We start from the raw sequence: 18,019 nt of genomic DNA, 5'->3' as shown, positions 1-18,019 counted from the left end.
GATTGCATAATTATGTGGACTGTATGTATATAGACTGTATGTATACAGTATAGTAACAAAAAACAAAGTCCCATAACTATGCAGAATATTTATCTAAAAGAATGTAACATGCACCATGCACAACTAGGGTTGGTACTGATCACTTGTGTGAAGTTTCATTAAATTGTGTGCAACGGTTTGGTAGATTAGGCATGCACAAGATTGCATATGCAGACTGTATGTACATAGTATGTTAACAAGAAACAAAGTCCCATAACTCTGCAATTTTTGTTGCTGAAAGAACCTAACATGCCCCATGCACAACTACTGTTGTTACTGATCACTTGTGTGAAGTTTCATTAAATTGTGTCAAGAGGATGAGGAGAGATGGTGCGCACAAGATTGTGTCTATGTATATAGTATAGTAACAAAAAAACAAAGTCCCATAACTCTGCAAATTGTTTTTCTAAAAGAACCTAACATGCCCCATGCACAACTACTGTTTGTACTGATCACTTGTGTGAAGTTTCATTAAATTCTGTCAAGGGGATAAGGAGAGATGGTGCGCACAAGATTGCGTCTACGGATAGACGGCCAGACAACCTGAAACCAGTATACTCCCCCTTACAATGTGTACAAAAAATGTACTTAAACAATTCAATATTATACAACCATTTAATTTATTACATACAACATATATATAGGACAATTTTGTGTCGACTCACTCATATATCCAAATTGTATTGTAATTCAACAATACAATATAATTACAGGGAAAAAAAGAAGAAAGTGAGGGAGATCCACTAATAAACTCTTTGACATAGGATTCTTACTGACCCATTATTAAATCATTTAAATCACACTCTTTTGAATGAACATGTGCATATTCAAATACATTGAACTCATAATGTAAACAAAATATGGATAAGCATCAGTATGAGACCATAGTTCTTTGTTAGCGGCAAGCCCTTCATGTGTTTGGATACATGCTGGAAAACAACTTTGCAGGAGTGTAAAGGTCGCCGCAAGGGGTGTCAAGGTTGCAGCAAAGAGTGTCAAGGTTGCAGCAAGGCGTGTCAAGGTCATATACAGCACACCTGAAAAAAAAAAGGACTATTACTGATCTTAAAAAACTCATGCACTGGGATGCCAGATGATCTTCAGTAATAGATTTCTGAGAGAAGTGTCATGGTTTCCTGGATTAATTCTTCAATATAAATTTTGCCATCATTTAAAATGGAAGTAAGTTGTCATTCACAAAAATCAATAATGTCTGTCTAATTGTTAAGTTATTTCTTAATCTGGCTGAATCTTACACGGTCCAAAAACAATTGCTTTGGTAAGATAGTGTTGAGTTCAGATCTGTAGTTCAGATTTGTAGTAATTTTACCATGATGGCCAAAGGCCTGAGTGTTTAATCATGACACATCTGAACGAATCATGAATTTTTCAAACATTGTGACAAAAAATCATTCATATGAATTTTTCACAAATGTTTTGTTTTGATGTCAGGTTCCAATATTCTGCTTGTACAGTAGATATAACTTTGAAAAAAAGAAGTTTTGGGGTCCAAATTAACAGGGGTTGAATTTTGGAAAAGCAAACATTGCTCTTCTCCCCTTTCACATAATTATATTGCATCCATGCTTTTAAGATTCAGAGTTTTACACTTAAAAAAACTGTTGGCTATACAAATGAGAATGAACATTAAAATGGAGCTAAAAGATTAACTTTAACAAGAGGGCCAAGATGGCCCTTGGTTGCTCACCTGTGTAACACACCATAACAGTGTAAACATGTTTTACCTAGTGATTTCATGGAGATAAATATTCTGACCAATTTTCATTAAGACTTGACCAAATAAACCTGGCCTCATAAGTGTAAACAAGCATTCTCTTTGATTTGACTTAGTTACCTAGTTTTTTACACCACATGACCCAGATTCAAACAAAAACCAAAAATAAAATGTCACTTCTATCATGTTCTAAAGGTAAAAAGTACCAAATTTTGGCTCTTTCAGGGGTCAATCAGGGGCAGTAACTCCAGAACCTTCGACTGTATTTGACAGATTCATCGTGGAATCTAAGATTTATTGTTGTTGAAGATATTTGTAAATTTATATCAAATTAAACCGTAAATGAAGTCTCCATATGGCTGCAAAAGCCAAAATAGAAAATTTAGGCCGAGATAAAGGGCCATAACTCTGGAACACATGATGGGATCTGGGCAATTTTCGAAAGGAACCGAGATATTATGCCAATACAAGTTATGTGCAAGTTTGATTATAGTCAACTGCAAAATGTTGTCTCCACCATGTACACAAGCCAAAAATAGCAGATTTGGGCCCTTTAAGAGGCCATAACTCTGCAACCCATAATGGGATATGGCCAGTTTTTAAAAAGGAACCGTGATATTATGCCAATACAAGTTGTGTGCAAGTTTTATTAAAGTTGATTGCAAAATGAAGTCTTTATATGGCTGGCTGCAAAAGCCAAAATAGCAAATTTGGGCCCTTTAATGGGCCATAACTCTGGAACCTATGATGGGATCTGGTCAGTTTTCGAAAGGAACTGAGATACTATACCTACACAAGTTGTGTGTAAGTTTGATAAAACTCAAATATAAAACGTGGTCTCTTATTGTGTTCACATGGAAACTGTGGATGGACGGACGATGACGACAGACGGTGATCACAAAAGCTATCCCTGTCTCACCCTGTCACTATGTGACAGGTGAGCTAAAAACAAGAAAGTAGGTCAGGATGGGGCCTCTATTCACCCCAGAGGCATAATTCAAACACTCTTGTTAGAAATCAACCAGGCAATGATACATATCAAATATCAAAGGCCTAGGCCTTGAACTTTCAGAAAAGATTTTTATTTTTTTTCCTATACGAGTCTATCTAAAACTTAGGACACCCTGAGTGGGGCCTCTTTCAACTAAACAACATTATTTGAATAATCTTGGTAGAGCACTAGGCAATGCAACATAGCAAATATCAAAAGCTTAGGCCTTCCGGTTTCAGACAAGATTTTTAAAGTTTTTCCTATATAAGTATATGTAAAACTATGGCCCCCAGGAAAGGGCCTCTTTTCAATCAAGAGCAATAATTTTAATAATCTTGGTAGAGGACCATAAGGCAATGCTACATACAAAACATGAAAGTCCTAGGGCTTGTGGTTCCAGACAAGAAGATTTTTTGAAGTTTATTCCTATTCAAGTCTATAACTAAGCCCTAGGCCCTGCGATTTTGGACAAGAAGATTTTCAATGTTTTCCCTATATAAGTCTATGTTAACCATATGACCGCCAGGGCGGGGCCATATTTGACCCTAGGGGGATAATTTGAACAATCTTAGTAGAGGACATCTAGATGGTGTTGCATACAAAATATCAAAGCCCTAAGCCCTGTGGTTTCGGAAAAGAAGATTTTCAAAGTTTTCGCTATATAAGTCTATGTTAACGTACCATAGGATCCCCAGGGCGGGAAATATCAAAGCCCTAGCTACTGTGGTTTTGGACAAGAAGATTTTTCCTTTCGGTTGCCATGGCAACCAGAGTTCTGAATAGATTTCAATTCTTTGGGCAGTTTTGATAGAGGGACATCCAAGGATAATTTCTGTGAAGTTTAGTGAAAATCTGCCCAGTGGTTTTGAAGAAGATTTTTGAAATTTACAATATAGCCAGATAGGGAAAACAAGAGCCATGTTACACATGGTTAATCCCCCCACCGGGCATATTATAACTGAAGGCTAAAGTTCCTGGCAAGTTAGTGTCTGAAAGTATTAATTTTAGGGACGCCGGGCATATTATAATTGAAGGCTAAAGTTCCTGGCAAGTTAGTGTCTGAAAGTATTAATTTTAGGGAAAGATTTGAAGAACCGTTTAGTTGTGGTCCACATCAGGGGTTTTAAAGATGTGGAAGAAAGACTTTTACTGCTAAATTTTATTAATTTGAAATTCATGAACAGTATAGCTATGATGTTTTTCTATATGGCTACTGTAAAAAGAAGGAATGAAAAACTTACAGGGAACAAGAGTGCCAGAATGTCACAATATATGCCCGTCGCAGCAAATTTCTTTACTCTAGCAGCTGTATTTGCAAATAGAATGTTAATTTTGTGGTTGTTTAGTAATCATTGTAAGTCTTTTGTTTTTTTAAGTTCACAAAAAAACTCCTTACTCCTTAGAGATACCTTAAAATACACCTAAAATTGGAGAGTAACATCTATGTTGTACCACAGAAAAGTGGTCTTGTTTTTTCCCTACGGTCAATTATAAAAATGTTACAATATAAGTTATTTATAGTAACAACTAAGGGAAGTTAACCTTTAAAAAAAAAAAAAAAAAAAAAAAAATGAGAGCTGTCTCCATAGGATGACACATGCCCCCGATGGCACTTTGAATGAATAGTTATGGCCGATGTTAGAGTTTAGGACCTTTGACCTACAGAGCTGGGTCTTGCGTGCGACACCTCGTCTTACTGTGCCACACATTCATACGTAGTTATTTTAAAATCCATGCATGAATGACAAAGATATGGACCGGACACGCCCATCAATGCACTATCATAAGATATGACCTTAAAAGTCTAAGTGTGACCTTGACCTTTGAGCTACGGACCTGGGTCTTGCGCGCGACACGTCGTCTTACTGTGGTACACATTCATGCCAAGTTATTTGAAAATCCATCCATGGATGACAAAGATATGGACTGGACACGCCCATCAATGCACTATCCTTTAACGTCTAAGTGTGACCTTGACCTTTGAGCTACGGACCTGGGTCTTGCGTGCGACATGTCGTCTTACTGTGGTACACATTCATGCCAAGTTATTTGAAAATCCATCCATGGGTGACAAAGATATGGACCGGACACGCCCATCAATGCACTATCCTTTAACGTCTAAGTGTGACCTTGACCTTTGAGCTACGGATCTGGGTCTTGCGCGCGACACGTCGTCTTACTGTGGTACACATTCATGCCAAGTTATTTGAAAGTCCATCCATGGGTGACAAAGATATGGACCGGACACGCCCATCAATGCACTATCCTTTAACGTCTAAGTGTGACCTTGACCTTTGAGCTTCGGACCTGGGTCTTGCGCAAGACACGTCGTCTTACTGTGGTACACATTCATGCCAAGTTATTTGAAAATCCATCCATGGGTGACAAAGATATGGACCGGACACGCCCATCAATGCACTATCCTTGAACGTCTAAGTGTGACCTTGACCTTTGAGCTACGGATCTGGGTCTTGCGCGCGACATGTCATCTTACTGTGGTACACATTCATGCCAAATTATTTGAAAATCCATCCATGGATGACAAAGATATGGACCGGACATGCCCATCAATGCACTATCCTTTAACGTCTAAGTGTGACCTTGACCTTTGAGCTACGGACCTGGGTCTTGGGTGCGACATGTCGTCTTGCTGTGGTACACATTCATGCCAAGTTATTTGAAAATCCATCCATGGGTGACAAAGATATGGACCGGACACACCCATCAATGCACTATCCTTTAACGTCTAAGTGTGACCTTGACCTTTGAGCTACGGACCTGGGTCTTGCGCGCGACACGTCGTCTTACTGTGATACACATTCATGCCAAGTTATTTGAAAATCCATCCATGGGTGACAAAGATATGGACCAGACACGCCCATCAATGCACTACCCTTTAACGTCTAAGTGTGACCTTGACCTTTGAGCTACGGACCTGGGTCTTGCGCGCGACACGTCGTCTTACTGTGATACACATTCATGCCAAGTTATTTGAAAATCCATCCATGGGTGACAAAGATATGGACCGGACAAGCCCATCAATGCACTATCCTTTAACGTCTAAGTGTGACCTTGACCTTTGAGCTACGGACCTGGGTCTTGCGCAAGACACGTCGTCTTACTGTGGTACACATTCATGCCAAGTTATTTGAAAATCCATCCATGGATGACAAAGATAGGGACCGGACACGAAAATTGCGGACAGACTGACAGACGGTTCAAAAACTATATGCCTCCCTTTGGGGGGCATAAAAATTGCAAGTCCACACAAAAATCTTTATCAGGTAGAGATTGGTCAAAATACACCTCAAAATTGGATATAGCATGCATGTTGTACTACAGAAAAGTGGTCTAGATTTTTCCCTACGAGTAGTAATGAAAAAGTTACAATAAAAGCTATTTAAAGTAACAACAAAGGGAAGTATTCTAAAGAAGCGAACTGCGCATAACACTTCGTCTCATGATGGTGTATAATTGTGCCAAGTTACATCAAAATCCCTCCATGCATGAAGAAGAAATGCTTCAGACATGAAATATGACCTTTAATGTCTAAGTGTGACCTTGACCTTTGAGCTACAGATCTGGGTCTTGCGCGCGACACATCGTCTTACTGTGGTACACATTCATGCCCAATAATTTTAAAATCCATGCATGAATTACAAAGATATGGACTGGACACGCCCATCAATGCACTATCATGAAAAATGACCTTTGATGTCTAAGTGTGACCTTGACCTTTGAGCTACGGACCTGGGTCTTGCGCAAGACACGTCGTCTTACTGTGGTACACATTCATGCCAAGTTATTTGAAAATCCATCCATGGATGACAAAGATATGGACCGACACGCCAATCAATGCACTATCATGAAAAATGACCAAGTTATTTGAAAATCCATCCATGGATGACAAAGATATGGACCGGACACGAAAATTGCGGACAGACCGACAGACTGTCAGACCGACAGATGGTTCAAAAACTATATGCCTCCCTTCGGGGGCATAAAAACTAGTTTCTAAAAGTTTGGTTGGCTATGCAACACTTTTAACCATGGGGCTAAATTGTAGCAGCATGTGATCCGAATGACGAATTACACTGAAAATATAGTACTGCAAAATGCAAATAATTTGAGTTGTTAGAATCGAAATGATAAGCATATTCCAATAATTTTATCAGTTAATAAAATATGGAGTCGTTTGGATGCAAATAATGAAATCATTTGTGCTACGCACTTGTGATTTAATTATGATGCATCCAAACTCCTGCCAATATTTTATTAACTGATAAAATATAGGAACACATTTATTATTTCTTAAGTAAAAAGTAATATTTACCTATGTTTGCAGACATGGCTTCAATATTGGGTCCAACAACAGGCTTTCCACACTGTAGTTGCTGGGCTTCAAGATGGTCTTGCTGTTGAACCAGGTGTTTAGCTGGAATATCTAGGAATTGGGCTGGAATAGCTATTTGGTATTGAGCCCAAAAACCCTGATGGTGTCAGGCTGGAATATCTATCTGGTGTTTGGCCCGAATACTCTTTGGTGTCTGGGATACCAGTGGAGAAAATGGTGTTGGTGTTTTACTGAAGACACAGACAGGACTGAGGCAACATATATCTGACACATTTCTCTGCATGGTACACTGGATTAGAACAATCTAGAATGCTGCACACCTGAAATATGATGATAGTACAGTCAAACCTGTGTTAAGCAGTCAACAAAGGGTACAACACAATCTGGCTGCTTAATTGATACTAGAACAGAAAGTCAACTTAGAAAGTAAGCTGACTGACTTCTTAAGTCAAGTGACTTCTTAATACAGGTTGCTGGTACAACTGTAAACATGTATCTTTAGCAATCAGGGCTGCAGAACAGATTTTTCTTCATAATGAATAACTTTGTATCAAATAACCCAAGTGGTGATTAATATAGTAGTCGCAACTTGACCGCGATGGTTGACATTAGGCTGATTATTCATATCAATTACAGTCAAAATTCGATATCTCGAATTTCAAGGGACCATGCTTTTTATTTTTCAAGATAACCGAAATTCAAGTTATGAGAAGGGACGTATGGACGAAATGATGAAAAAAGTTGGTTTAGTTAAGAGAAGTATTAATAAAACAAGAGGGCCATGAAGGCCCTGTATCGCTCACCTGACCTACTGACCTTAAGATCATCAAGATAGTTTCATTAAGATATGGTCATAAATGTGGCCTCTAAAGTGTTCACTATTTTTTCCTTTGATTTGACCTGGTGACCTAATTTTTGACCCCATATGACCCAGATTCAAACTTGACCTAAAGATCATCAAGATAAACATTCTGACTAAGTTTCATAAAGATAAGTCATAAATGTGGCCTCTAGAGTGTTAACAAGCTTTTCCTTTGATTTGACCTGGTGACCTAGTTTTTGACCCCACATGACCCAGATTCGAACTTGGCCTATAAATCATCAAGATTAACATTCTGACCAAGTTTCATTAAGATATGTCATAAATGTGGCCTCTGGAGCTTTTCCTGATGACCTAGTTTTTGACCCTACATGACCCAGATTCAAACTCTACTTTGAGATCATCATAAGTAACATTCTGACTAAGTTTTGTGAAGATACAGTCATAGATGTGGCCTCTACAGTGTTAACAAGCTTTTCCTTTGATTTCACCTGGTGACCTAGTTTTTGACCCTAGATGACCCAATATCAAACTCATCCAAGATTTTATTGAGGGTCACATTCTGACCAAGTTTCATTAAGAATTGGACAAAATTGTGAACTCTAGAGTGTTAACAAGCTTTTTCTTTGATTTGACCTGGTGACCTAGTTTTTAACCCCAGATAACCCAATATCAAACTTGTCCAATATTTTATTTAGGGTAACATTCTGACCAAGTTTCATTAAGATTGGGCCAAAATTGTGACCTCTAGATTGTTAACAAGCTTTTCCTTTGATCTGACCTGGTGACCTAGTTTTTGACCCTAGATGACCTAATATCGAACTCATCCAAGATTTTATTGAGGATAACATTCTGACCAAGTTTCATTAAGATTTGGCCAAAATTGTGACCTCTAGACTCTTAACAGTCAAATTGTTAACAACGCCCACACCGCCGACAGACGACGGACACAGGGTGATCACAAAAGCTCACCTTGAGCACTTTGTGCTCAGGTGAGCTAAAAAGCTGTTTCCGTGACACTGTGTATATGCTGTCGGCACTATACACGTACACAATTCCGTACAGTTTGTCTTTATTAAAGTTTTCATTTTTTTGATGAATGAAAATGACACTAACCTCAAATGTTTTTGAGCAAAGTTCCTTTTTGTACCATGTTTCTCTCCCGGGGAATGACAGCATTTTGATCTGACATTTTGAACGAATGATGCTTTCCCCCAAGAAGTTAATTTTCTATAATTCTCACCACGATTACCTCTAATTAATCCTTATCAAAGATCCCAGCTGTTCAAACTGAATTAATTTATAAGATTAATTAAAAATAATTTTCATAACGTCTCAAAAAAATGACCACTGATTAAGAAATCTAATGTCAATTATCATTATGACATGTGCAAACAAGTATGACATCATCTTACTTTGATTATCGCCGCACCTTTGATATGTCAGCATCATGGCTCTCTGGTTAGGCAATAAGCATGGACAGGTGTTAAAAACCAATCTCATTCACAATGAGATGTGTGAAATTTTATCGCATATTTTCCTCACTTCGTATTACCGAGTTTACAATGCACTTGAATTTTACTGACGGGACTGAAAATCCCTTCCACCACATCTTGAGTCTTGTTAAGTCAAATTTTGACGTAACCGGAGTTGAATTACATATAGGAAGAAGGAAATTTGACGGGACTTGAAAATTTCTTCGACTTAAGCAGAATTTCGAGATAAGAGAGTTTGAGATACCAAGTTTCAACTGTATTTCATCGCAGAAATAAGGGTTGCTTAGGGTGACTGAGTTTATATTGTCGGCATCTCACAACTCTCTGACCAGTTCACATCTAGGTGTGAAGGAAACCTTGAAAAGAATATGACAATTTTTCTTTTAGGTGTGCATGATGCAGTGGAGAAGTGGTGTAGAAAATGTAGTGTATGTGCACCTCGAAAAATGCCAAAAACTAAATTTAAGGCCCCTATGAAACAGTTCTCCTCTGGTGCTAAATGGGAAAGAGTAGCTATAGATTTTGTAGGCCCACTTGGTAAAACTGCAAACAATAATCAGTATTGAATGGTAGTATCAGATTATTTTACGAAATGGACAGAAGCAGTGCCATTACCAAATTTAGAAACAGTTACAGTCGCTAACATGTTAACTGAAAATGTATTTTCAAGGTTTGGCATACCCCTTTCTATTTATACCGATCAAGAAGCGCAATTTGAGTCAAAGTTGTTTCAAGAGTTATGTAAACTTCTAGGTATTCTAGAAATACCCCATTTCACCTGCAGAGTTTAGGTTTTATTGAGCGTGTAAACGAAAGTATTCTTGACATGCTAACAACATTTGTGTCCGAGCACATAAATGACTGGGACAAGTATGTACCTTTATGTTTAATTGCCCATCCTAGTTCTGTACATGAAGCCATTGGTGACACACCCGCATCTATGCTCTATGGCATTGAAATAAGGCTCCCAACTGATCTTGTCTTTGGACAACCTGAATTAGAAAATGCTGAAACGAGACTAAAATATGGTTCTGATTATGTAAATGCCTCGGAAAGTAGAATAGTAGAAATACATGAATATGCTAGGAACAAGCTTAAAGTCTCTAGTGAGGTCATGAAAAAGTAATATGACCTACTACTAACTTTCAACAGTATGATGTAGGTGATCAGGTGTGGTATTATAACCAACAAAGGAAAGTCAGTTAAGCAGTAAATTCACGAGACCATGGAAAGGTCCCTATACAGTTTTAACAAAAAAAAATTTGTACCGTATTCAAGGGTTAGGTCAGAAACCTCGTGTAGTACATCATGACAAACTAAAACCATATGTATGCAGAGCATAGCAAGGTTGTGTTGTACAGATAATGTAACAAACTGATTTACAATTACATCTTGTCCTTTTTTTTTTAGGTTTCATAAATCTATTTGAAGTTGCAACATTATGCAGAAAAATATAAAGTATGTGCAAAATTACCATTCAATCTACAGCCATCCTGTGTTATCGACCAGTCTGTAGTTCACAAGTCTTTTCTGTGTTCGCACCTATAAAAAGAGAATGACATTGCTATAAGTAAAATACATACGATTATACACTGTAATGCAGAATGGGTTAGAATACTAAGAAATTGTACTTCATCATTCTTTTTTTTTTATTCCAGAAAAGATATACTTGCAAAATCTGTGGGGAAATCCACTTTACAACAAGAGGAAAATGTCGGTCACATCTGATTAAACAGCATAGTCAAATTAGCTACAAATGTCTGAACTGTAAATAAGATCTTTTTATGAAATACACCAGCAGGGTTTCCGCTACAATTCGCCAAAGTCACCAATGGCGAAAAAAAATAAACAAGAGGGTCATGATGACCCTGGATCGCTCACCTGAGTAATATGAGCTACATGTTTCAAAGATCAAACTGATGATAAAATATTAAGAAAGTCAGTAGGTACATTCATGGTCAATGAAATTCAGTTTTACGATTGGTGTGCAAAACTGTGTAGGTCATCAAATTTCAAGGCTGTATCTTAAACAAGAGGACCATGATGGTCCTGAATCGCTCACCTGTCTCCAAATGACCCATTTTTGAACTGAGTATGACGTTGTTTTTTCTATTATCTGACATAGTGACCTAGTTTTTGAGCTCATGTGACCAATTTTCATTAAGATCCATTGAAAAACAAGGCCTCTAGAGAGGTCACAAGGTTTTTCTATTATATGACCTAATGATCTAGTTTTTGAAGGCACGTGACCCAGTTTCAAACTTGACCTAGGTATCATCGAGGTGAACAGTCTGACCAATTTTCATGAAGATCCATTCAAAAGTATGGCCTCTAGAGAAGTCACAAGGTTTTTCTATTTTTAGACCTACTGACCTAGTTTTTGACCGCAGTTGACCCAGTTTCGAAAATGACCTAGATATCATCAAGATGAACATTCAGACCAACTTTCATACAGATCCCATGAAAAATATGGCCTGTAGAGAGGTCACAAGGTTTTCCTATTTTTTGACCTACTGACCTAGTTTTTGTCATCATGTGACCCAGTTTCCAACTTGATCTAGGTATCATCAAGGTGAACATTCTGACCAATTTTCATGAAGATCCAATCAAAAGTATGGCCTCTAGAGAGGTCACAAGGTTTTTCTATTTTTAGACCTACTGACCTAGTTTTTGACCGCAGTTGACCCAGTTTCGAAAATGACCTAGATATCATCAAGATGAACATTCAGACTAACTTTCATACAAATCCCATGAAAAACATGGCCTCTAGAGAGGTCACAAGGTTTTTTTTTATTATTTGACCTACTGACCTAGTTTTGTTGGCATGTGACCTACTTTCAAACTTGAACTAGACATCATCAAGGTGAACATTCTGACCAATTTTCATACAGATCCATTCAGAAGTATGGCCTCTAGAGAGGTCACAAGGTTTTCCTATTTTTAGACCTACTGACCTAGTTTTTGACCGCAGTTGACCCAGTTTCAAAAGTGATCTAGATATCATCCCAGATATCATTCAGACCAAACTTTCATACAGATCCCATGAAAAATATAGCCTGTAGAGAGGTCACAAGGTTTTCTATTTTTTGACCTACTGACCTAGTTTTTGTCACATGTGACCCAGTTTCGAACTTGATCTAGATATCATCAAGGTGAACATTCTGACCAATTTTCATGAAGATCCAATCAAAGTATGGCCTCTAGAGAGGTCACAAGGTTTTTCTATTTTTAGATCCTACTGACCTAGTTTTTGACCGCAGTTTCGAAAATGACCTAGCTATCATCAAGATGAACATTCAGACCAACTTTCATACAGATCCCTTGAAAAATATGGCACGTAGAGAGGTCACAAGGTTTTTTTTATTATTTGACCTACTGACCTAGTTTTGTTGGCATGTGACCTACTTTCGAACTTGACCTAGACATCATCAAGGTGAACATTCTGACCAATTTTCATACAGATCCATTCAGAAGTATGGCCTCTAGAGAGGTCACAAGGTTTTCCTATTTTTAGACCTACTGACCTAGTTTTTGACCACAGTTGACCCAGTTTCAAAAGTGATCTAGATATCATCCCCCAGATAATCATTCAGACCAAACTTCATACAGATCCCTTGAAAAATATAGCCTCTAGAGAGGTCACAAGGTTTTTCTATTATTTGACCTACTGACCTAGTTTTTGTCAGCATGTGACCCAGTTTCGAACTTGACCTAGATATCATCAAGGTGAACATTCTGACCAATTTTCATGAAGATCCAATCATAAGTATGGCCTCTAGAGAGGCCACAAGGTTTTTCTATTTTTAGACCTACAGATCTAGTTTTTGACCTGCAGTTTCGAAAATGACCTAGCTATCATCAAGATGAACATTCAGACCAACTTTCATACAGATCCCTTGAAAAATATGGCCTGTAGAGAGGTCACAAGGTTTTCCTATTTTTTGACCTACTGACCTAGTTTTTGTCAGCATGTGACCCAGTTTCGAACTTGACCTAGATATCATCAAGGTGAACATTCTGACCAATTTTCATGAAGATCCAATCAAAAGTATGGCCTCTAGAGAGGTCACAAGGTTTTTCTACTTTTAGACCTACTGACCTAGTTTTTGACCGCAGTTGACCCAGTTTCGAAAATGACCTAGATATCATCAAGATGAACATTCAGACCAATTTACATACAGATCCCTTGAAAAATATGGCCTCTAGAAAGGTCAGAAGGTTTTCCTATTTTTTGACCTAGATGACATGGTGATGGTAAACAGGTGTTGAAAGTTTCAAAGCTTTATCTCAAAAGACTTTGTCAAAATATGAACTGGTACGAAAAACTTAAGCAAGATCTCTAAGTCAAAAAAGGCCATAATTCAGCCAAAATCCTTGATGGAGTTATATACTCATGCCTATAACTGAACATGGTGATGGTCAACAAGAGTTGAAAGTTTCAAAACTTTATCTCAAAAGACTTTGTCAAAATATGAACAGGTACGAAAAATTTAACCATGATTTTTAAGTCAAAAAGGGCCATAATTCAGCCAAAATCCTTGATGGAGTTATGTGCCCTTGCCTATAACTGGTCATGGTGATTGTTAACAAGTGTTAAAAGTTTCAAAGCTTTATCTCAAAAGACTTTGTCAAAAAACTTAACCAAGGTGTGATGCAGACGCAGTGGTGAGTAGGATAGCTTTACTTATTCTTCAAATAGTCGATCTAAAAATGAACAGAAAAAGAAAGAAGAAATGAAACAAGAGGGCCATAAAGGCCCTGTATCGCTCACCTGACCTACTGATCTAGTTTTTGATCCTACATGACCAAGATTCTGACTGGACCTATCTATCAAGATTAACATTCTGATAAAGATTCATGAAAATACAGTCATAAATGTGGCCTCTACAGTTTTAACAAGCTTTTCTTTTGATTTTACCCGGTGACCTAGTTTTTAACCCCAGATGACCCAATATTTAACTCGTCAAAGATTTTATTGAAGGCAACAAACTGACCAAGTTTCATTAAGACTGGACCAAAATTGTGACCTCTGGAGTGTAAACAAGCTTTTCCTTTGATCTGACCTGGTGACCTAGTTTTTGACCTCAGATTACCAAATATCAAAACTGTCCAAGATATTACTGAAGGCAACATTCTGACTAAGAATGAACCAAAATTGTGACCTCTAGAGTGTTAACAAGCTTTTCCTTTGATTGGACCTGGTGACCTAGATTTTGACCCAGGATGACACAATATCAAAATCGTCCAAGAATTTATTGAGGGTCACATTCTGAACAAGTTTCATTAAGATTGGCAAAAATTGTGACCTCTAGAGTGTTAACAAGCTTTTCCTTTAATTTGACCTTGTGACCTAGTTTTTGACCCCAGATGACCCAATACCAAACTCGTCCAAGGTTTTATTGAGGGTAACACTCTGAACAAGTTTCATTAAGATTGGGCCAAAATTGTGACCTCTAGAATGTTAACAGTCAAATTGTTGACAACAGATGGACAGATGGACAACGACACAGGGTGATCACAAAAGCTCACCTTTGAGCCCTCTGTGCTCAGGTCAGCTAAAAAAGAAGAGATAGAGGTGCAGAGAAAGGAGGAAGAAATGAAAAATAAAGATAGAAGAACAATGGAAAAAAGAGGAGGAAATGAACAAGATAGAAGAGGAGAAAGAAAGAAAGAGAGAAAGAAAGAAAGAAAGAAAGAAAGAGGAAAAAAGAAAGAAAGAAAGAAAGAAAGGAAGAAAGAGGAGGAAATGAAGAAGATAGAAGAGGAGAAAGAGAAGTAAAGACAGAAAGAGGAAATGAAGAAGACAGAAGCAGAGAAACAAAGAACAAAGAAAGAATGAGGAGATGAAGATAAAAGAAAGAAAGAAAGAGGAGGAAATGAAGGAAAAAGGAGAAAAAAGGAAGAACAAAGAAGGAATGAAAAAAGAAAGAACAAGAGAAGAAAAATGAAGAAGAAATGAATAAAACAGAAAAGAAATGATTACATGATAGACAAAGAGAGAACAAAAAGAAACTAAATAAAGTTGAAATCATAAGAAATTACCAACAAAAAAGAATTAGACTTAATGTATCTGGAAAGATCTATGAGACGACAACCTCTACACTGAAAGCGTCTGCAGGAGTTTGATGTGACCTAGCAAATCTTGACACTGAAAAAATATTTTTGGACAGAGATTATACTAAATTATTTAAAGACGCTTGCTACAGTTTCGTATTTTTTTTCTCAGTAATAGATTTTGATGAAATGTTTTGTATTAAAAGATCATTTTAAGAAGTATTGAAAAATGAAATAAAAATACTAGGTCACCAGCTTTGTTTCAATTTAATTTGCCCCTAGATATGGTGCTATTTTAAACATTTTTCGAAGTTTCTGTAATCCTAAAATATCTTTCAGTAAAGTACAATAATCAGCATAAATTTGATTATCTAAGCATTTTTATAATGGAAAACAATATATCTATTTGAAACATGCTCAGAGAAATCGAAAGAACATGATTTTGTAAAGAAATGAATACTTGTTCAGCAGACCCAAGGGCTATTTTTGCATATTTTTGTCAGTTTTAAATTGGTACTTCTGCTATTTTATTGAGTTTCACATAATTGAATTTAATCAAACTCTGCATATACTTTTGGTTATGTCTACCTAATCTAAAACAAAAAGAAAATTGATAGATCACCATATTAGATTTCGCTAAAATCAGATTACGAGGTGGGGTGTGGCGGGCATTTATACAACGCAGATTGGTACAAAATACTCTTTCAGTGTTTGAGCAAATGACTTAGAAATATATATATAAAATTATCAAATGGCAGATTTCTTAATAAGCGGATTTTAAGGTGTTTCTGAAGCATTTTGATGGCATAGAATGATGAAAGTTTCCGCCTTTTTTTTTTTTTTTAACAAAACCTGTAGCTTACGAATGTACGGTATGGGTATGGTACGCGATTAGAAACAGCTGTGACTCAATGCAGAGTTTGAACGCTGGTAATAAATAACAGACTCCAGTATATGTCGGATTGAAGCAATTTGAACTAAAAGTACTTTAAATGTATATATTTTGTAACCATGGTTATACTTACCCTAACTTTTAGTCAGTATATTAAACATATTGTACATTAAATGCATGCAAATATACAATAATTTGCCGTACGCGACATTAGATAATCACTTCTGGGCATGAGCAGAAGACTGCACCAAGTCTGCAGTGAGCTACATCGAAACCAAATTGGCACGGTGTTGGGGTAAATATCGACCCGTCTGGAAAAACTGTAGCGAGTGCCTTTAAGAAGTGAAGGACAGTTGTCCTTTAAACATTCTGCCCAGCAGTAGAAGTGAACAAGAGCTCGTCGAACACGAAATGCCCCCTTGATGCATTCAGTAATTGCACAAGGAACAGAAATTATATGCTCACTGTAAACAAAAGTTCTACCATTCTGGTTTAATCTGACCTTGACCTTTAACCTATTAACCTAACAAGAGATTACAGAGTGATCTTGGCGCCATTCACTGAGCCATTTTTGAATGTTCCAAATTTCAAGACTAGCTCAAGGTCAAAATCAAGGTCAAATTTCATTTTGGTATAAAACAATGTGTATGCGGTCCAAATTTGAAAGCTGTGGCTTGAGAAATGTGAAAGCAGGTCACTAGATCAATTTCAAAGTCAAAGTTCATTTCAGTAGACAGAACTGCGCATGTGCTTCAAATTTGGAGGTTGTAGCTTAAAAAATGTGAAAGTAGGTAATAAGTAACAAGAGGACCATGATGGTCCTGAATCGCTCACCTATCTCCACATGACCCAGTGTTCAACTGAGTATGACATCCTTATTTCTATTATTTGACATAGTGACCTAGTTTTTGAGCACATGTGACCTAGATATCATCAAGATAAAAAATTCTGACCAATTTTCATGAAGATCCATTGAAAAACATGGCCTCTAGAGAGGTCACAAGGTTTTTCTATTATTTGACCTAATGACCTAGTTTTTGAAGGCACGTGACCCACTTTTAAACTTGACCTAGATATCATCAAGGTGAACATTCTCACCAATTTTCATGAAGATCTCGTGAAAAATATGGCCTCTAGAGAGGTCACAAGGTTTTTCTATTTTTCGACCTACTGACCTAGTTTTTGACCGCACATGACCCAGTTACGAACCTGACCTAGATATCATCAAGGTGAACATTCTCACCAATTTTCATGAAGATCCATTGAGAAATACGGCCTCTAGAGAGGTCACAAGGTTTTTTCTATTTTTAGACCTACTGACCTAGTTTTTGACCCCACGTGACCCAGTTTTGTATCTGACTTAGATATCATCAAGATGAACATTCTGACCAATATTCATGAAGATCTCATGAAAAATATGGCCTCTTGAGAGGTCACAAGGTTTTTCTATTTTTAGATCTACTGACCTAGTTTTTAACCCCACGTGACCCAGTTTCAAACTTGACCTAGATATCTTCAAGGTAAACATTCTGACCAATTTTCATGAAGATCCATTGAAAAATATCGCCTCTAGAGAGGTCACAAGGTTTTCCTATTTTTAGACCTACTGACCTAGTTTTAGACCGCACATGACCCAGT

General features: G+C 37.3%; 1 long non-coding RNA gene across 1 annotated transcript; it reads right to left on the bottom strand.

Annotated features, from left to right (window-relative positions):
* Positions 1 to 315: 315 nt before the first annotated feature.
* On the bottom strand, positions 316 to 11,124 carry LOC123540615 (uncharacterized). The gene is made up of 3 exons (XR_008367919.1): positions 10,314 to 11,124; positions 7,099 to 7,439; positions 316 to 1,076 (listed from the first exon to the last, which is right to left on the bottom strand). It is a non-coding gene; the product is annotated as an uncharacterized LOC123540615 (long non-coding RNA).
* Between the last annotated feature and the right edge of the window lie 6,895 nt (positions 11,125 to 18,019).

The sequence above is a fragment of the Mercenaria mercenaria genome, chromosome 16, assembly GCF_021730395.1.
Source record: "Mercenaria mercenaria strain notata chromosome 16, MADL_Memer_1, whole genome shotgun sequence".
NCBI lineage: Eukaryota > Metazoa > Mollusca > Bivalvia > Venerida > Veneridae > Mercenaria > Mercenaria mercenaria.
This window is presented reverse-complemented; position numbering and strand designations above follow the sequence as displayed.